This window comes from Stenella coeruleoalba (genome assembly GCF_951394435.1).
Source record: "Stenella coeruleoalba genome assembly, chromosome: 17".
Classification (NCBI taxonomy): domain Eukaryota; kingdom Metazoa; phylum Chordata; class Mammalia; order Artiodactyla; family Delphinidae; genus Stenella; species Stenella coeruleoalba.
This window is the reverse complement of record NC_137163.1, coordinates 65,434,572-65,456,032: the sequence shown is the minus strand read 5'-3', so window position 1 is coordinate 65,456,032 and position 21,461 is coordinate 65,434,572. Positions and strand designations below refer to the sequence as shown.

General features: G+C 36.8%; 1 protein-coding gene across 13 annotated transcripts in view; it reads left to right on the top strand.

Moving 5' to 3' along the window:
- The window catches only part of XKR9 (XK related 9), a 207,568-nt gene that overhangs the window by 47,748 nt on the left and 138,359 nt on the right, over positions 1 to 21,461 (top strand). For 2 of the 13 annotated variants that reach the window (XM_079902493.1, XM_079902491.1), the window contains exon 1: positions 20,573 to 20,798. The exons of 10 other annotated variants lie outside the window; for them this stretch is intronic. The gene's annotated coding sequence lies outside the window, so the exon portion shown is untranslated. Of the gene's footprint in view, positions 1 to 2,476; positions 4,708 to 20,572; positions 20,799 to 21,461 lie in introns of those variants that run through there. One more of the 13 variants, XM_079902489.1, reaches the window with a different exon arrangement.

Here is a 21,461-nt window from a genome sequence, read left to right as displayed (position 1 = left end):
ATGTCTAAATGGTATGTAAAAGAAGAAAGCCTGGTAATATATTTCAAAAAATATTATGTGTGCTATCTATGGATCAAGTGACTGTTTTAGTTCATCTGCCTTGCATGTGACATTAGCCTGTAAGTAAAGATAGGGTTAGACTAGCTCAGAAGAAAATGTGGCCTGTACTGATTGATTCGTAGGCTGGTAGTACCTATAATGTCCTTCGACTGTATCCACTAATGACAGCTTATACATTGACCTTCAGATGTTCCATTCTCACTTGTCAAGCCCCATTTCCTAAGATTTGGGTAAAGCAAATGGCCCAATCCTGCTGTAGAATGAATCTTTTAGGACCTGGCAAAAAGAGAATTTTGAATATTGACAAATCTTTGCAAGATAACTTTTTTAAAATAAATATAAATTGGCTTATGAAAAAAAAACCTAAGAAAATACTCTAAATAGGTTTTAAATAAACAAAATAAAATATACAAAATAAAAATGTTTTGTTTCCCATGTGTAATGTTGAACACTTTTTTTTTTGAAGGAATTTTAATTTTATTTTTTAGAAGTTATTAGGATATTGTGTAAGAGGTGAGAATGACACTTTAAAAGTCTTTATTCTTGATGGGATTGAACTTCCATTATTTTCGGCCTTATGACTTCTCAAAATTTGAACAGTTTGCCTATAGCAGGTATTTCTTTTGTAAATCTCTTGGATAATAAGGTTCTTCCTACAGGAGAATAAAGAAATTCCAAGTTCTCCAAATATGTATATGTATATGAGAATATGGAAATTGTATAAGATAATGATAATTTTGTCAGAACTACCTTCAGTATGCATCCAATTATGTTTTTTTAAATTTAATTTTATTTATATTTTTACACAGTAGGTTGTTATTAGTTATCCATTTTATACATATTAGTGTATACATGTCAATCCCAATCTCCCAGTTCATCCCACCACCACCCCCTCCCCCGCCACTTTCCCCCCTTGGATCTAGAGACTGTCATACAGAATGAAGTAAGTCAGAAAGAGAAAAACAAATATTGTATATTAACGCATATATGTGGAACCTAGAAAAATGGTACAGATGAACCGCTTTGCAGGGCAGAAATAGAGACACAGATGTAGAGAACAAACGTACGGACACCAGTGTTGAACACTTTTATAGTTAGACTTTATTTAAGATGGTCCAGCCAAGCACCAAACTTACATTATACATGGCAAGTTAATGCCATAATACCAAGAGAATACCTCTTTCTTTGCATCATTACAGTATGTTTTCTCTACCAGACTATAAGCAACTTGAGACCAAGACTGTGTCTTATTCACTTTTGTAATCCCAGACTCTAAGGTGATAACTGGAACAATGTAAATATTAGCACGTATTTGCTGTCTGTTTAGATCTTTGCTGATCTCTGAACAAAAGGCATGTGAAAGAGAACCGAAAGGAAATGATGTATATCTCTTTTTAATGTTGTATGCTTGGGACAATACTCCATGACAAAGGAACCTAATAATTTGAGTTTTAACTTGTGTTGACCCCAAAATGAATTTGAATGGCCCAACTTAATAACAGGCAGGGCTTTGGGTGAAAAACAGATTTCTTTGCAATCTAATCTAGTTTATAACAGCATGAAATGCCTTGGTTAGCCCAGTCTTCACAAGCTAACAAAGCCAGGAGTTCTATAACATTTATGATACTGATAGGAGCGTAAAAATGTATACGGTTTCATTTGATGTACTACAAGTACTCTGGATTGTGATATCTCCTGGTCATAACATCATACTGAAATACCATGGCAACTTAAAAAAAATATTTATACAAATGTTAAAAAAATAAAATTAAAAAAACCTTGTGAGATGAACAGCAAAATCAGTCCTTTGATTTTTAATTTATGAGTTGCAAGTCTTTGCTTTTTAGGACTTGAAAATGTTTCAAATTTCCCCATTTCTAAGGGGAATATTTTGGTATTGAAAGTTTAAAGAATTTTAATGGCAAGAATAAAGCATTGTTAGTTCCAATTGAATAAGTGTTTTGAGAATTGTTATTATTATTGTTTTATATAAAAAGGTTATTTGTGCATGTAAGGGGAACATATTTTTGTGATAAACCTGTCACATAGTCATTGTGCTATAACAGAAGTCTTGTTACTTTGTAAAAAGCCCGAATATTATGATTACTGAGTGCTCAGAAATGTTCCTTGAGTGGTTATAAACAGATCTGACCAATAGTTATGGTGAGGTAAGCAGTTCATAACTGTCTTTGAGGGATTCTTAGTTTCGGTTGCCCAACTGAAAAAGGAGTATTATTTGACATGTCTATGGATATAATGGTATGCTGGGCAGCAGGTCTGTGGCCTAATTCAGCCAGAGAACGTGCATTAACAAATTGGCTCTGTCAATGATGGATTATGCCTGAAAGAAGCTAACTGAATACAGTCTACTGGTGTAGTCATAGAGCAACTCAGCTTTTTTTCTTCTTCCCATCAGGCTGACTTTTGGCTCAGCACTTAACAAGCTCCACATGCAAAACTGGATGATCCTGGTTGCCGTAAAGCGCCCTCAACGTGTGCGTTTGGGGAAAGTGAAGAAATACTTGGATTAAATTTTGTGTGTTAATCTTTTGGAATGTGTGTGGATCAGACTCTGGGAAGGAAATTGATAGCTTCACGGTGAAATGTTGGTATACAATTTCTAACTTCCATTTGTCAGCTAAAACGGGAAGTGTTCAGGGTCAAAAACATTTATTTGCTACCTACAAAGATAATGAATGGACAAAAATGAGTGTGTTATTGTAATATTTGGAATTAAAGCCCAGCATAAAGTCAAGCCATTTAATTAGTCCTTAAGCCAGTTGGTTGCAATGGACTCTTCATTTCTTTGTAATTTTTGTTAGATTTAGTAAGAAGGCAGAGCATGGCTGTTAGTATGGGGTTGCCTTTATGCAGAATAAAAATATGGAGCTTTAAAATTTAGAGCAGTGCTTCATTAGAAATAACTCCATGCCATTCTTTTGGACTCTTTAATAGCACTTTTCAGTTTTTCTTTGCACTGCCCAGGAGATGAACACATGTCACCTTTAATAGCACATTTCTTCATTGAGGTTATACTTCTAATTTCATGCTTGATGGAAGTTCTCAACTGATGATATGCCAGCTTTCTGTATGAGAAGTGTCAGTAAGTCTTTACATTTCTAAGAAAAATAGCACTTGAATTGTGTAACCAATCCATTTATTACTGATCAGGCTAGAATATGCTTTAGTAACAAAGAATGCTTAAATCTCAGTGGCTTAACAAAACAAAGGTTTAACCCTCACTCATGCTACATGTCCACAGTTGATTGGCAGGATCTCTGACAGAGGTTCCATTTGGACAGACGCTTTCATGATTACATGGCAAAGGGAGCATGTTAAATCATATCCTGGCTCTTAAAGCTTCCTCCTCATATCCATTCACATTTTATTGGCCAAAGCAAATCAGTATTTGCCTGCCCCAAAGTCTCAAAGATTTTTCTCCTATGTTTTCTTCTAGAAGCTCTGTAATTTTTACATTTAGTTTAGTGAGCCATTTTGGGTTATTTTTGTGTGTGATATGAGGTAAGGATTGAATTTCATTTCTTCCCATATGGATTTCCAGTTGTTCCAGAATAATTTGTTGAAAAGATTGTCCTTTCCCCATATAATTATCTTAGCACATTTGTAAATAGCAAATTAACTATCTATCTATCTGTGTGCCTATCTATCATCTATCTATCATCCATCTGTCTACCTATCTACCTCTCTATCTATCTATCTATCTATCTATCATCTTTATATATCCATTACTGGGCTGTCTGTCCTGGTCCCTTGCTATATATGTTTATCCTTAGGCCAGTGCATACTGTTCTGATTACTGTAGCTCTAAGTTTGAAATAAGTAGTGTAATTCCTATAACTTTGTTCTTTTTCGAAATTGTTTTCACTGTTCTAGGTCTTTTACAGTTCCATGTAAATATTGTAATTAACTTGTCAGCCTTTGCAAAGAAGCCTCCTGAGCTTTTGATTAGGATTGCTTTGAATCTTTGGGCCAATTTAGGGAGGGAGAATTTATATCTTAACCCAGTTGAGTTTTCCAATATGTCCTTATCTATCTAGGTCTTTAATTTTTTCTCAACAATATTTTATAATTTTCAGTGTATACTATTAAATTTATCCCTAAGTATTTCATTTTTCAAACTAATGCAAATGGAATTATTTTCTAAATTTCATCTTCTAATTTTCATGCTAGGATATATAAATACAACTGATTTGTGTATATTGGCCTTGCATCCCATAAACTTGCTAAATTCACTTATTAAATTTTAGTAGCTTTTGGGGGCAGATTTCTCAGTATCTTCTATGTATATAATAATTTCTTTTGCATGGTAAGATAATTTACCTCTTCGTTTTCAAATAGTATGCCTTTTATTTCTTTTCTTGCATTATTTCACTAGTAGGACCTCAAGCACAATGTTGAACAGAAGTTGTTAGAGCAGATATCTTTGCCTTGTTTCTGATCTTTGGGGGAAAGATACTGTCTTCACTATTAAGCGTGATGTTAGCTGTAGGTTTTTAGTAGCTGTAGGTTTTTAGTAGATGCTTTTTATCAAGTTGAGGAAGTTTTCTTCTAGTCCCAGGTTTCTGAGATTTAAAAGTTAAGGATGGGTATTGAAGTTTGTCAAATGTTTTTATGCATTTATTGAGGTGCTCAGATGTCTTTTCTCCTTCATTCTGCTAATATGGTGAATTACATTGATTTATTTTCAAATGTTATACCAATCTTGTATTCTTGGGAAAAACCCACTTGGTCATAATGTATTAGACTTTTTATGTATTACTGGATTTAATTTGTTTATATTTTGTTAAGATTTTTGCTTCTGTGTATATGAGACATATTAGTCTTAAATTTTCTTTTCTTGTAATGTTTTTGCCTCTTATTGTTTTTTTTCCTTTTACAATAGACATTCGAAAAACTTTACTTGTATGAAATAGACATTTCAATAGACATTGTGTAGTGTTCAAAGTATATACAATGACTCAGACTTACCACTCAAATAGGATTTGATCAGCCTGCTCTATGGACTATGTAAGGTATACTCAAGTTTAGTACAATTGTTGAAGTCCTCAGTATTTTCCTTTTTTTCTTTAATTTTTTCTTTTTTTTTAATTAAAAAGAAAAAATTTTTTTGGCTGCTTTGGGTCTTCGTTGCTGCATGCGGGCTTTCGCTAGTTGAGGCGAGCAGGGGCTACTCTTCATAGCGGTGCACGGGCTTCTTATTGTGGTGGTATCTCTTATTGTGGAGTATGGGCTCTAGGCACGTGGGCTTCAGTATTTCTGGCACGTGGACTCAGTAGTTGTGGCTCCTGGGCTCTAGAGTGCAGGCTCAGTAGTTGTGGCGCACAGGCTTAGTTGCTCCACAGCATGTGGGATCTTCCTGGACCGGGGCTTGAACCCGTGTCCCCGGCATTGGCAGGCGGATTCCCAACCGCTGTGCAACCAGGGAAGTCCCAGCCCTCAGTATTTTCTTCCAGTTTAAAGATTTTTTTTTTTAAGATCTTTATTGGAGTATAATTTCTTTACAATGGTGTGTTAGTTTCTGCTGTATAACAAAGTGAATCAGCTATACATATACATACAACCCCATATCCCCTCCCTCTTGCATCTCCCTCCTACCAAATACCACCCCCTAGGTGGTCACAAAGCACCGAGCTGATCTCCCTGTGCTATGCGGCTGCTTCCCACTAGCTATCTATTTTACGTTTGGTAGTGTATATATGTCCATGCCTCTCTCTCATTTTGTCCCAGCTTACCCTTCCCCCTCCCTGTATCCTCAAGTCCATACTCTAGTAGGTCTGCATCTTTATTCCCATCTTGCCCCTAGGTTCTTCTGACCATTTTCTTTTTCTTTTTCTTTTAGATTCCATATATATGTGTTAGCATACGGTATTTATTTTTCTCTTTCTGACTTACTTCACTCTGTATGACAGTCTCTAGGTCCATCCACCTCACTACAAATAACTCAATTTCGTTTCTTTTTATGGCTGAGTAATATTTCATTGTATATATGTGCCACATCTTATTTATCCATTCATCTGTCGATGTACACTTAGGTTGCTTCCATGTTCTGGCTATTGTAAATAGTGCTGCAATGAATATTGTGGTACATGACTGTTACTGAATTACGGTTTTCTGAGGGTTTATTCCCATTAGTGGGATTGCTGGGTCATATGGTTGTTCTATTTTTAGTTTTTTGAGGAACCTCCATACTATTCTCCATAGTGGCTGTATCAATTTACATTTCCCACCAACAGTGCAAGAGGCTTCCCTTTTCTCCACACCCTCTCCAGCGTTTATTGTTTATAGATTTTTTTGATGATGGCCATTCTGACCGGTGTGAGGTGATACCTCATAGTAGTTTTGATTTGCATTTCTCTAATGATTAGTGACGTTGAGCATCCTTTCATGTGTTTGTTGGCAATCTGTATATCTTCTTTGGAAAAATGTCTGTTTAGCTCTTCTGCCCATTTTTGGATTGGGTTTTTTTTTTGATATTGAGCTGCATGAGCTGCTTGTATGTTTTCGAGGTTAATCCTTTGTCAGTTGCTTCGTTTGCAAATATTTTCTCCCATTCTGAGGGTTGTCTTTTCATCTTGTTTATGGTTTCCTTTGCTGTGCAAAAGCTTTTAAGTTTCATTAGGTCCCATTTGTTTATTTTTGTTTTTATTTCCATTTCTCTAGGAAGTGGGTCAAAAAGGATCTTGCTGTGATTTATGTCATGGAGTGTTCTGCCTATGTTTTCTTCTAAGAATTTTATAGTGTCTGGCCTTACATTTAGGTTTTTAATCCATTTTGAGTTTGTTTTTGTGTATGGTGTTAGGGAGTGTTCTAAGTTCATTCTTTTACGTGTAGCTTTTATGTGTCTAGTGTTCCCAGCACCACTTGTTGAAGAGGCTGTCTTTTCTCCATTGTATATTCTTGCCTCCTTTATCAAAGATAAGGTGACCATATGTGTGTGGGTTTATCTCTGGGCTTTCTATCCTATTCCATTGATCTATATTTCTGTTTTTGTGCCAGTACCATACTGTCTTGATTACTGTAGCTTTGTAGTATAGTCTGAAGTCAGGGAGCCTGATTCCCCAGCTCTGTTTTTCTTTCTCAAGATTGCTTTGGCTATTCGGGGTCTTTTGTGTTTCCATAGAAATTGTGAAATTTTCCGTTCTAGTTCTGTGAAAAATGACATTGGTAGTTTGATAGGGATTGCACTGAATCTGTAGATTGCTTTGGGTAGAATAGTCATTTTCACAATGTTGATTCTTCCAATCCAAGAACATGGTATATCTCTCCATCTGTTTGTATCATCTTTAATTTCTTTCATCAGTGTCTTATAGTTTTCTGCATACAGGTCTTTTGTCTCCTTAGGTAGGTTTATTCCTAGGTATTTTATTCTTTTTGTTGCAATGGTGAGTGGGAGTGTTTCCTTAATTTCTCTTTCAGATTTTTCATCATTAGTGTATAGGAATGAAAGAGATTTCTGTGCATTAATTTTGTATCCTGCTACTTTGTCAAATTCATTGATTCGCTGTTGTAGTTTTCTGGTAGCATCTTTAGGATTCTCTATGTATAGTATCATGTCATCTGCAGTGACAGTTTTACCTCTTATTTTCCAATTTGGATTCCTTTTATTTCTTTTTCTTCTCTGATTGCTGTGGCTAAAACTTCCAAAACTATGTTGAATAATAGTGGTGAGATTGGGCAACCTTGTCTTGTTCCTGATCTTCGAGGAAATGGTTTCAGTTTTTCACCATTGAGACTGATGTTTATGCCTCTTACTGTTATTGGGGAAAGACTTGTGTCATAAAATCAGCTGATAAAATGTCCTTCCTCTTCTATTTTCTAAGAATTCTTTTTAAAGAACTAATATTTCTTTCTCTAGTATTTAAAATATTTCACCAGTGAAGTCATCTGGGCCTGGAATTTTATTTATGAGAAGAGTTTATTCTAATTCAGTTTCTGTAATTGATATGAGGGCTATTCAGATTATCTGTTTATTCTAGAATCAGTTTTTGTAATTTGTGTCTTTAAGGAATTTGTCTATTTCATCTAATTGATCAAAAATATTTTGCTAAAATTATTTTACAATAGTCTCTTCTTTTAAGTATCTGTTGGATCTTAGTGATTTTCCTTTTTTAATCCTAGCATTAGTAACTGAGTTTTCTTTTTTTTTTAAACTAGAGATTCTTTTCAATTTTATCAGACTTTTCAAATAACTGGCTTATATTTCATTGATTTTTCTCTTTTGTTTGTCTTCTGTTTTATTGTGTTTCACTCTTACCTTTATTATGTTATATCTTTTTACATGTTTTAAATTTGAATCTATCAGTGTTTTTAATTTTATGTGAATTTATTGTAGATAGCATATAGTTGGGTCTTGGTATTTATTCAGTCTGACAATCCCTGCCTTTTAATTGGAGTGCTTAGACCATTTACATTTAATGTATTTATCAATATATTTGTGCTTAATTCTAACAATATAGTTTGTTTTCTATTTGTTCTATCTGTTCTTTGTTTCTTTATTGTTTATTTATTCATAAATAATTAATAAACTTTATTGTTTTTGTACAGTTTTAAATTTACAGAATAATTGAACTCATACATAGAGTTCTATATACTCACTACCTCTGTCCCCACAGTTTCCCTTATTATTAACATCTTACATTAGTGTGGAACATTTGTTACAATTAATGAGCCAATATTATTATGAACAATAGTTTATAGTTTACATTAAGGTTTATTTTTTGCATTGTATGGTTCTGTGGGTTTTAACAAATGCATAATAAAATGTATTATTATTACAGTTTCATGTATAATAGTTTTGTTATCCTAAAGGTACCCTGCATTTCACCCATTCATCCCTTTCTTCGTTCCTCCAGAACCCTTGGCAACTATTGATATTTTTCTGTTCCTTTTAAAAAATGTCATGTAAGTGATGCAGGATCCAATCAAGGTATATGCATTACATTTTTTTATTATGTCTCTCTAGCCTATTTAAATCAGAAGAGAACTTCTGCTTTCCCCCACCCCTGCCCCACCATGACATTGACATTTCAAAAGAGTTTGAGCCACAGATATAGAAAACAAACCAGTGGGGAGGGGGAAGGGGTAACATAGGGGTTGGGGAGTGGGAGATACAAACTATTGGGTGTAAGATAGGCTACAGGGATGTATTGTACAACATGGGGATATAGCCAATATTTTGTAATAATTGTAAATGGAGTGTAACCTTTAAAAATTGTATAAAATATTAAAACAATTAATAAAAGGGAATCTCAAAAAGAAAAACGTCCTAGAAGAAAACATAGGTAGTATGGTCTTTGACATTGTTCTTAGCAATGTTTTTTTGGATCTGTATTCTCAGGCAAGGCAACAAAATTGAAAATAAGCAAATTGGACCTATTCAAACTAAAAAGTTTTTGCACAGTGAAGGAAACTATAAACAAAATGAAAAAGGAATCTACTGAATGGGAGAAACTATTTGCAAATGATATGACTGAGAAGGGTTTAATTCCAAAATGTACGAAGAACTCATACAACTCAAAATCAAAAAATAAACAACCCAATTAAAAAATGAGCATAGGACGTGGATAGGCATTTTCCCAAAGAAGACATACAGATGGCCAACAGGCATATGTAAAGATACTCAACATCACTAATCATCAGGCAAATGCAAATCAAAACCACAATGAGATATCACCTCACACCTTTCAGAATGGCTATTGTCAAGACAACAAATAAAAACTGTTGGCGAGGATGTGGAGAAAAGGGAACCTTAGTACACCATTGGTAAGAATGTAAATTGGTGCAGCCACTATGGAAAACAGTGTAGAGGTTCCTCAAAAAATTAAAAATAGAACTACCATTCAGTCCAGAAATCCCACTCCTGGGTTTTCATCTGAAGAAAATGAAGACAGTAATTTGAAATGATATATGCACCCCAATGTTCATAGCAGCATTATTTACAATAGCCAAGATATGAAAGCAACGTAAGTGCCTATTGACGAATGGATAAAGAAGATGTAGTATACATATGTACAATGGAATATTACTTAAAAGATTGTATCATAATATTATAATATATACTTTAAAAGACATTATAATATAATACTATATAATATTATATATAATATTCTAAAAAAGAATGAAATCTTGGCCATTTGTGACAACATGGATGGACCTGGAGGGTATTAAGCTTAGTGAAATATGTCAGACAGAGAAAGACAAATACAGTATGTTTTCACTTATATGTGGAATCTAAAAATAAAAGAAATGAATAAATATAACAAATCAGAAACAGATTCATATATAAAGAACAAACTAATGGTTACCACATAGGGAGGAGTAAGGGGAGGGGGAAATGGAAAGGGATTAAGAGGTACAAACTACCAGTTATAAAATAAATAAGTCACAGGAAATGTAATGTACAGCACAAGGAATACAGTCAACATTTTATAATGACTGTATGGTGTGTAATCTGTAAGCATATTGAATCACTATGTTGTAAACCTGAAACTAATATAGTGTAGCAAGTCAACTATATTTCAAAAAACTGTCTTCTTTCACTCATAATCATTTGAGTCTTGTTCATGTATCAGTAATTTATTATTTTTAATACAGAGTAGTATTTTATTGCATAGATATACCACACTATGCTTATCCATTTGTGCACTGATGGACATTTGAGTTGTGTCCAGTTTTTGGCTTTTCAAATAAAGCTGTTTTGAACATTTGTGTACAAGTCTTTGTATAAACATATATTTCGTTTCTCTTCAGTAAATACCTATGGGTGAAATGGCTGGTTATATGTTTAAAATTTTAAGAAACTGACAAACTGTTTTCCAAAATGATTGTATCATTTTATATTTCTAACAGCAGTGCATAAGATTTTCAGTTGTTCCATATCTTTACCAACACTTAGTATGTTCATTTTGTTAATATTAGACATTCTAATTGATGTACAGTGATCGCTCAGTGTGATTTAGATTTGGGTTTTACTAGTGATGAATGATGATAAGCCACTTTTTTTTTTTTTTTTTTTTTTTTGCGGTATGCGGGCCTCTCAGTGTTGTGGCCTCTCCCGTTGCAGAGCCCAGGCTCCGGATGCGCAGGCTCAGCGGCCATGGCTCACAGGCCTAACCACTCCGCAGCATGTGGGATCTTCCTGGACTGGGGCACGAACCCATGTACCCTGCATCGGCAGGCAGACTCTCAACCACCGCACCACCAGGGAAGCCCTAAGCCACTTTTTATATGCTTATTTGCCATCTATATGTCTTCTTTGTTGATGTGTTTGTTCAAATCTTCTGTCCATTTAAAATATAGATCTTTTTCTTTAAATTTATTTTTATTTTTACTTTTTTTGCAGTATGCGGGCCTCTCACTGTTGTGGCCTCTCCCGTTGTGGAGCACAGGCTCCGGATGCGCAGGCTCAGTGGCCATGGCTCACGGGCCCAGCCGCTCCGCGGCATGTGGGATCTTCCTGGACCCAGGCAAAAACCCATGTCCCCTGCATTGGCAGGCGGACTCTCAACCACTGCGCCACCAGGGAAGCCCTAGGTTTTTTTTTTTTTATGTTGAATTTTGAGAGCCCTTTATGTCTTCTGGATACGAGTCCCTTATCAGATATGTGCTTTGTAAAGATTTTTTTTCCCAGTCTATGTCTTGTTTTGTTATTCTCTTAACAGGGTCATTTGAAGAGTAGAAGTTTTTAATTTTGTTGAAGTCCAATTAATCAATTTATTCTTTTATGGATTATTCTTTTTGTTTCATATCTGAGAAATCTTAGCCTAATCCAGAGGTCAGCAAACTATGACCTGTAGTCCAAATCTGCCCTGCTGATTGTTTTACATGATCTGTGGGCTAAGAATTTTTTTTTTAAAGTTGTTTATTTTGTTTATTTGTTTTTGGCTGCATTGGGCCTTTGTTGCTGCATGCGGGCTTTCTCTGGTTGCGGCGAGCAGGGGCAACTCTTTGCTTCGGTGCGTGGGCTTCTCATTGCAGTGGCCTCTCCTGTTGTGGAGCACGGGCTCTAGGCATGCAGGCTTCAGTAGTTGTGGCTCGCAGGCTCTAGAGCACAGGATTCGCAGTTGTGGTGCACAGGCTTAGCTGCTCCGCGGCATGTGGGATCTTCCCGGATCAGGGCTCAAACCCGTGTCCCCTGCATTGGCAGGCAGATACTCAACTGCTGCGCCACCAAGGAAACCCCTAAGAATTTTTTAATAGAAATTTTTATTGAGATAACTATAGGTTCATGTGAAGTTATAACAAACAATAGGAAGGCATCGATGTAAACTTTCTCTAGTTTCTCCCAATGGTAGAAGTTTGCAAAACTGTATAGTTCAATATCATAACCAAGCTATCAATACAATCCACAAACCTTATTCAGATTTCCACAGTCTTACTTTTACTCGTTTGCGGGGGTAAATATGTTTTTTACACTTGTAAATGGTTGAAAAAATCAAAAGAATAATATTTCTTGATGTCTGAGTATTATATGAAATTCACATGTCAGTGTCCACAAGTAAAGTTTCATTGGAGCGTGGCTACATTCATTCATTTTTGTATTATCTGTGACTCTATGATAGCAGAATGGAGTAGTTGTGACAGAAACCATATGTGGTGATCCCATTGCCTTCCACTGCTGCTCAGTGCACTATAAATTGCAGTGATACAGTTATAGCTTGATATCATTTTGTGTATCACATATCCCTGTCGCATGACATTATTTTTACTTTTTAATTACCAGGGCATTCCCATTATGTCACAACAAGAAAAGAAGAGAAAAGTAGAATTTGAATATCATACTTTTAAGGCACAGTGGAGTATAACAATTTAAATTAATAATTTCATAACAAATTAGGTGGCAAAGCATTTATTTATTTAAAAATTTTTAATATCTTTATTGGAGTATAATTGTTTTACAATGATGTGTTAGTTTCTGCTTTATAACAAGTGAATCAGCCATACATATACATATATCCCCATATCTCCTCCCTCTTGCATCTCCCTCCCGCCCTCCCTATCCTACCCCTCTAGGTGGTCACAAAGCACCGAGCTGATCTCCCTGTGCTATGTGGCTGGTTCCCACTAGCTATCTATTTTATATTTGGTAGTGTATATAGGTCCATGCCACTCTGTCACTTCGTCCCAGCTTACCCTTCCCCATTCCCATGTCCTCAAGTCCATTCTCTATGTCTGTGTCTTTATTCCTGTCCTGCCCCTAGGTTTACTAGAACCATTTTTTTTTTTTAAGATTCCATATATATGAGTTAGCATATGGTATTTGTTTTTCTCTTTCTGACTTACTTCACTCTGTATGACAGTCTCTAGGTCCATCCACCTCACTACAAATAGCTCAGTTTTGTTTTGTTTTATGGCTGAGTAATATTCCATTGTATATATTTGCCACATCTTATTTATCCATTCATCTGTCAACAGACACTTAGGTTGCTTCCATGTCCTGGCTATTGTAGATAGTGCTGCAATGAACATTGTAGTACATAACTCTTTTTGAATTATGGTTTTCTCAAGGTATATGCCCAGTAGTGGGATTGCTGGGTCATATGGTTGTTCTATTTTTAGTTTTTTGAGGAACCTCCATACTGTTCTCCATAGTGGCTGTATCAATTTACATTTCCCACCAACAGTGCAAGAGGCTTCCCTTTTCTCCACACCCTCTCCAGAATTTATTGTTTATAGATTTTTTTGATGATGACCATTCTGACCAGTGTGAGGTGATACCTCATAGTAGTTTGGATTTGCATTTCTCTAATGATTAGTGATGTTGAGCATCCTTTCATGTGTTTGCTGGCAATCTGTATATCTTCTTTCGAGAAATATCTACTTAGGTCCTCTGCCCATTTTTGGATTCAGTGCTTTTTTGATATTGAGCTGCATGAGCTGCTTGTATATTTTGGAGATTAATCCTTTGTCAGTTGCTTCGTTTGCAAATATTTTCTCCCATTCTGAGGGTTGTCTTTTCATCTTGTTTATGGTTTCCTTTGCTGTGCAAAAGCTTTTAAGTTTCATTAGGTCCCATTTGTTTATTTTTGTTTTTATTTCCATTTCTCTAGGAAGTGGGTCAAAAAGGATCTTGCTGTGATTTATGTCATGGAGTGTTCTGCCTATGTTTTCCTCTAAGAGTTTTATAGTGTCTGGCCTTATATTTAGGTTTTTAATCCATTTTGAATTTGTTTTTGTGTATGGTGTTAGGGAGTGTTCTAAGTTCATTCTTTTACGTGTAGCTTTTACATGTCCAGTTTTTCCAGCACCACTTGTTGAAGAGGCTGTCTTTTCTCCATTGTATATTCTTGCCTCCTTTATCAAAGATAAGGTGACCATATGTGTGTGGGTTTATCTCTGGGCTTTCTATCCTGTTCCATTGATCTATATTTCTGTTTTTGTGCCAGTACTATACTGTCTTGATTACTGTAGCTTTGTAGTATAGTCTGAAGTCAGGGAGCCTGATTCCCCCAGCTCTGTTTTTCTTTCTCAAGATTACTTTGGCTATTCGGGGTCTTTTATGTTTCCATAGAAATTTTCCATAGAAAATTTTGTGAAATTTTCCGTTCTAGTTCTGTGAAAAATAACATTGGTAATTTGGTAGGGATTGCATTGAATCTGTAGATTGCTTTGGGTAGTATAGTTATTTTCACAATATTGATTCTTCCAATGCAGGATCATGGTATATCTATCCGTCTGTTTGTATCATCTTTAATTTCTTTCATCAGTGTCTTATAGTTTTCTGCATACAGGTCTTTTGTCTCCTTAGGTAGGTTTATTCCTAGGTATTTTATTCTTTTTGTTGCAATGGTGAGTGGGAGTGTTTCCTTAATTTCTCTTTCAGATTTTTCATTGTTAGTATATAGGACTGCAAGAGAATTCTGTGCATTAATTTTGTATCCTCCTACTTTACCAACTTCATTGATTCGCTGTTGTAGTTTTCTGGTAGCATCTTTAGGATTCTCTATGTATAGTATCATGTCATCTGCAAACAGTGACAGTTTTACCTCTTATTTTCCAATTTGTATTCCTTTTATTTCTTTATCTTCTCTTATTGCTGTGGCTAAATCTTCCAAAACTATGTTGAATAATAGGGTGAGAGTGGACAACCTTATCTTGTTCCTGATCTTAGAGGAAATGGCTAGAGTTCTTCACCACTGTGAACCATGTTGGCTGTGGGTTTGTCATATATGGCCTTTATTATGTTGAGGTAAGTTCCCTCTATGCCTACTTTCTGGAGGGTTTTTTTATAAATGTGTGTTGAATTTTGTTGAAAGCTTTTTCTGCATCTATTGAGATTATCATATGGTTTTTCTCCTTCAGTTTGTTAATATGGTATATCACATTGATTAAAATCCGTGTTTTGAGGAATCCTTGCATTCCTGGGATAAACCCCACTTGATCATGTTGTATGATCCTTTTAATTTGCTGTTGGATTCTGTTTGCTAGTAGTTTGTTGAGAATTTTTGCATCTGTGTTCACCAGTGATATTGGCCTGTAGTTTTCTTTCCTTGTGACATCTTTGTCTGTTTTGGTATCAGTATGATTGTGGCCTCATAGAATGAGTTTGGGAGTGTTCCTCCCTCTGCTATATGTTGGAAGAGTTTGAGAAGGATTGGTGTTAGCTCTTCTCTAAATGTTTGATAGAATTCTCCTGTGAAGCCATCTGGTCTTGGGCTTTTGTGTGTTGGAAGATTTTTAATCACAGTATCAATTTCAGTGCTTGTGATTGGTCTGTTTATATTTTCTATTTCTTCCTGGTTCAGTCTTGGAAGATTGTGCTTTTCTAAGAATTTGTCCATTTCTTCCAGGTTGTCCATTTTATTGGCATATAGTTGCTTGTAGTAATCTCTCATGATCCTTTGTATTTCTGCAATGGTAGTTGTTACTTCTTTTTCATTTCTAATACTATTGATTTGAGTCTTCTCCCTTTTTTTCTTGATAAGTCTGGCTAATGGTTTATCAATTTTTTCATCTTCTCAAAGAATCAGGTTTTAGTTTTATTGATCTTGGCTATTGTTTCCTTCATTTCTTTTTCTTTTATTTCTGATCTGATCTTTATTTTTTTCCTTCTGCTAACTTTGGGGTGTTTTTGTTCTTCTTTCTCTAATTGCTTTAGGTGTACGGTTAGATTGTTTATTTGAGGTGTTTCTTGTTTCCTGAGGTAGGATTGTATTGCTGTAAACTTCCTTCTTAGAACTGCTTTTTGCTGCATCCCATAGGTTTTGGGTTGTCATGTTTTCATTATCATTTGTTTCTAGGTATTTTTTTGTTTCCTTTTTGATTTCTTCAGTGATCTCTTGGTTATTTAGTAGTGTATTATTTAGCTTCTATGTGTTTGTAGTTTTTGCAGATTTTTCCCTGTAATTGATATCTAGTCTCATAGTGTTGTGGTCAGAAAAGATACTTGATACGATTTCAATTTTCTTAAATTTACCAAGGCTTGATTTGTGACCCAAGCTATGATCTATCCTGGGGAATGTTCCATGATCACTTGAGAAGAAAGTGTATTCTGTTGTTTTGGGATGGAATGTCCTGTAAATATCAATTAAGTCCATTTTGTTTAATGCATCTTTTAAACTTGTGCTTCCTTATTTATTTTCATTTTGGATGATCTGTCCATTGATGCACGTGGGGTGTTAAAGTCCCCTAATGTGATTGTGTTACTGTTGATTTCCCCTTTTATGGCTGTTAGTGCTTGCCTTATGTATTGAGGTGCTCCTATGTTGGGTGCATAAATAGTTACAATTGTTATATCTTCTTGGATTGATTTCTTGATCATTATGTAGTGTCCTTCTTTGTCTCTTGAAATAGTCTTAATTTTAAAGTCTATTTGGTCTGATATGAGAATTGCTACTCCAGCTTTCTTTTGATTTCCATTTGCATGCAATATCTTTTTCCCTCCCCTCACTTTCAGTCTGTATGTGTCCCTTGGTCTGAAGTGGATCTCCTGTTGACAGCATATATACAGGTCTTGTTTTTGTTTCCATTCAGCCGGTCTGTGTCTTTTGGTTGGAGCATTTAATCCATTTACATTTAAGGGAGTTATTGATATGTATGTTCCTATTACCATTTTCTTAATTGTTTTGGGTTTTTTATTGTAGGTCTTCTCCTCCTCTTGTGTTTCTTGCCTAGAGAAATTCCTTTAGCATTTGGAAAAATGCTGGTTTGGTGGTGCTGAATTCTCTTAGCTTTTGCTTGTCTGTAAAGCTTTTAATTTCTCTGTCAATTCTGAATGAGATCCTCACTGGGTAGAGTAATCTTGGTTGTAGGTTTTTCCCTTTCATCACTTTAATTATGTCCTGCCACTCCCTTCTGGCTCGCAGTGTTTCTGCTGAAAGATCAGCTGTTAACCTTATGGGAATTCCCTTGTATGTTATTTGTTTTTTTTTTTCTTTACTGATTTTAGTATTTTTTCTTCATATTTAATTTTTGATAGTTTGATTAATATGTTTCTTGGCATGTTTCTCCTTGGATTTATCCTGTATGGGACTCTCTGCACTTCCTGGACTTGATTAAATATTTCCTTTCCCATATTAGGGAAGTTTTCAACTATAATCTCTTCAAATATTTTCTCAGTCCCTTTGTTTTTCTCTTCTTCTCCTGGGATCCCTATAATTCCAATGTTAGTGCATTTAATGTTGTCCCAGGAGTCTCTGAGACTCCTCATTATTACCCCTGAGGGTAATAATGAAATTATTTTCATTATTTTTTCTTTATTCTGCTCTGCAGTAGTTATTTCCACTATTTTATCTTCCAGGTCACTTATCTGTTCTTCTGCCTCTGTTATTCTGCTATTGATTCCTTCTAGAGAATTTTAAATTTCATTTATTGTTTTGTTCATCATTGTTTGTTCCATCTTTAGTTCTTCTAGGTCCTTGTTAAATGTTTCTTGCATTTTGTCTATTCTATTTCCAAGATTTTGTATCATCTTTACTATCATTACTCTGAATTCTTCTTCAGGTAGACTGCCTATTTCCTCTTCATTTGTTTGGTCTGATGGGTTTTTACCTTGCTCCTTCATCTGCTGCGTATTTCTCTGTCTTCTCATTTTGCTTACCTCACTGTGTTTGGGGTCTCCTTTTCGCAGCCTGCAGGTTCATAGTTCCCATTGTTTTTGGTGTCTGTCTCCTTGGCTAAAGTTGGTTCAGTGCGTTGTGTAGCCTCCTGTTGGAGTGGATTTGTGTCTGTGTTCTGGTGGATGAGGCTGGATCTTGTCTTTCTGGTGGGCAGGACTGCCTTCGTGGTGTGTTTTGGGGTGTCTGTGACCTTATTATGATTTTAGGCAGCCTCTCTGCTAATTGGTGGGGTTATGTTCCTGTCTTGCTAGTTGTTTGGTGTAGGATGTCCAGCACTGCTGCTTGCTGGTCATTGAGTGGAGCTGGGTCTTAGCATTGAGATGGAGATCTCTGGGAGAGCTTTCACCATTTGATATTACGTGGACCAATGTCCTGAACTCGGCTCTCCCACCTCAGAGGCACAGGCCTGACAACCAGCTGGAGCACAAAGACCCTGTCAGCCACATGGCTCAGAAGAAAAGGGAGGAAAAAAAGAAAGAAGGAAAATAAAATAAAATACAGAAGTCATTAAAACAAAAAGTAGAAAATTTAGAAAGTAATAAAAAAACAAAGAAAGAAAGAAAGAAGAGAGCAACCAAACCAAAAAACAATTCTACCAATGGTAACAAGTGCTAAAAACTATACAAAAAAGAAAAACAAAAACGGACAGACCGAACACTAGGACAAATGGTAAAAGCAAAGCTATACAGACAAACTCACACAAAGAAGCATAAACATACACAAAAAAAGAGAAAAAGGAACAAATATATATATATGTGTGTGTGTATATAAAAAAAGAAGGAAGAGAGCAACCAAATCAATAAACAAATCTACCAATTATAATAAACTCTAAATACTAAACTAAGATAAACGTAAAACCAGAAACAAATTAGATGCAGAAAGCAAACCCCAAGTCTACAGTTGCTCCCAAAGTCCGCCTCCTCAATTTTGGGATGATTTGTTGTCTATTCAGGTATTCCGCAGATGCAGGTACATCAGGTAGATTGTGGAGATTTAATCTGCTGCTCCTGAGGCTGCTGGGAGAGATTTCCCTTTCTCTTCTTTGTTTGCACAGCTCCTGGGGTTCAGCTTTGGATTTGTCCCTGCCTCTGCATGTAGGTCCCCTGAGGGCCTCTGTTCTTTGCTCAGACAGGAGGGGGTTAAAGGAGCAGCTGATTAGGGGGCTCTGGCTCACTCAGACGGGGGGGGGAGGGAGAGGTATGGATGTGGGGCAAGCCTGCGGCGACAGAGGCCGGCGGGACATTGCACCAGCCTGAGGTATGCAGTGAGTTCTCCTGGGGAAGTTGTCCCTGGATCCTGGGACCCTGTCAGTGGCGGACTGCACAGGCTCCCAGGAGGGGAGATGTGGATAGTGACCTGTGCTCGCACACAGGCTTCTTGGTGGCTGTAGCAGCAGCCTTAGTGTCTCATGCCCATGTCTTGGGTCTGTGCTGATAGCCACGGCTCGTGCCCATCTCTGGAGCTCGTTTAGGTGGTGCTCCGAATCCCCTTTCCTTGCGCACCCTAAAACAATGGTCTCTTGCCCCTTAGGCAAGACTTTTTCCAGACCTTTTCCAGGACTCTGGAAAAAGCTGTGGCGCACTAGCCCTCTTCAGGCTGTGTTCCTGCAGCCAACCCCAGTCCTCTCCCTGGGGTCTGACCTCCAAAGCCTGAGCCTCAGCTCCCAGCCCCAACCCGTCCCGGCAGGTGAGCAGACAAGCCTCTCAGGTTGGTGAGTGCTGGTCGGCACTGATCCTCTGTGCGGGAATCTCTCCTCTTTAGCCTCTGAACCCCTGTTGCTGCGCTGTCCTCCGTGGTTCCGAAGCTCCCTCCCCGCCACCCCCTGCCTCTGCCGGTGAAGGCACTTCCTAGCGTGTGGAAACTTTTCCTCCTTCACAGCTCCCTCCCAGAGGTGCACATCCTGTCCCTATTCTTTTGTCTCTGTTTTTTTCTTTTTTCTTTTGCCCTACCCGGTGCGTGGGGAGTCTCTTGCCTTTCGGGAAGTCTGAGGTCTTCTGCCAGCATTCAGTAGGTGTTCTGTAGGAGTTGTTCCACATGTAGATGTATTTTTGATGTATTTGTGGGGAGGAAGGTGATCTCCACATCTTACTCCTCCGCCACCTTGAAGGTCTCCCTGCATTTATCTATTGTGGAATGAGTCAATAGCTGTGCTGAAAGAATGCAATATACATTGATTATACATTACCAGACTATTCACCACAATATTCTCAACTCATAGGAGAGAATAGTCAGGAAAAATTAGACATTTTGATATGAAATATCTCATCATGGCAAAATTTCTTTCCAAAGATAAAAAAATGAGGCTGCAACCAAAGTAAGTTTTCAAGTGGTCCATCTGTTAGCCAAGCAGAGATTTCTGATGGTGAGTTAATTAAATCTTGTTTGTAGCAGCTGAAGAAGAAATGTGTCCAGAGAAAACATTTGTTTAAAACAATTAGTTGTTTGGCAAAATCGGTTGCTCAAAGAGTTGAGGACATTAGGAGGAACATCAGTAGTTAAAAAAGAAGGCAAATGATGTCAAGCAGGTTCCCTTGGCTCTTGACGAGTTGAAAAATGTTACTGATATTCCTTAATTGTTATTGTTTTTTTCAAAGAATCAATACCAAGTTTGAAAGTGATAAAGTTTTAGCCCTATGGAGAGTCTGCATGGAACAACTACAGGTGAGAATATTTTCAAATAAGTTATGAAAACACTAATTTAGTTCAATCTTAAGGGTGGTACTTGCTAAAATGTGTTACATCTGATGGTGGTAAAAACATGAGTGAAGCAGGAAAGGTTTGGTTGAACAAATTAACAAAGCTTTTGAAAATAAAAGTTGTTTAAAGCCTTTGGTTATTCAGCGGTACTTTCCAGAAAATATTTGAACCTGTTATTTGTTTTTGAAACAGTAGTGTTAACAGTGAACTTCATTCACTCTCATGGGCTTAATGTTTTTTTTTTTTTTTTTTGCGGTACGCGGGCCTCTCACTGTTGTGGCCTCTCCCGTTGTGGAGCCCAGGCTCCGGATGCGCAGGCTCAGTGGCCATGGCTCACGAGCCCAGCCGCTCCGCGGCATGTGGGATCTTCCCAGACCGGGGCACGAACCCGTGTCCCCTGCATCGGCAGGCGGACTCTCAACCACTGCGCCACCAGGGAAGCCCTGCTTAATGGTTTTGAGTTCTGTGAATTTTTGTCAGAAACAGAAGCAGAATATCCTAGCTTGGCCTTCCACACGATGGTTCAATAATTTAGCAGTGGTAGAGTTCTATTGTGATTTTTCTGAGTTCAGGGCTAAGATTGCAATTTTTCTGAAAGCGAAGAACCTCTTTGAATTGTTATTATCA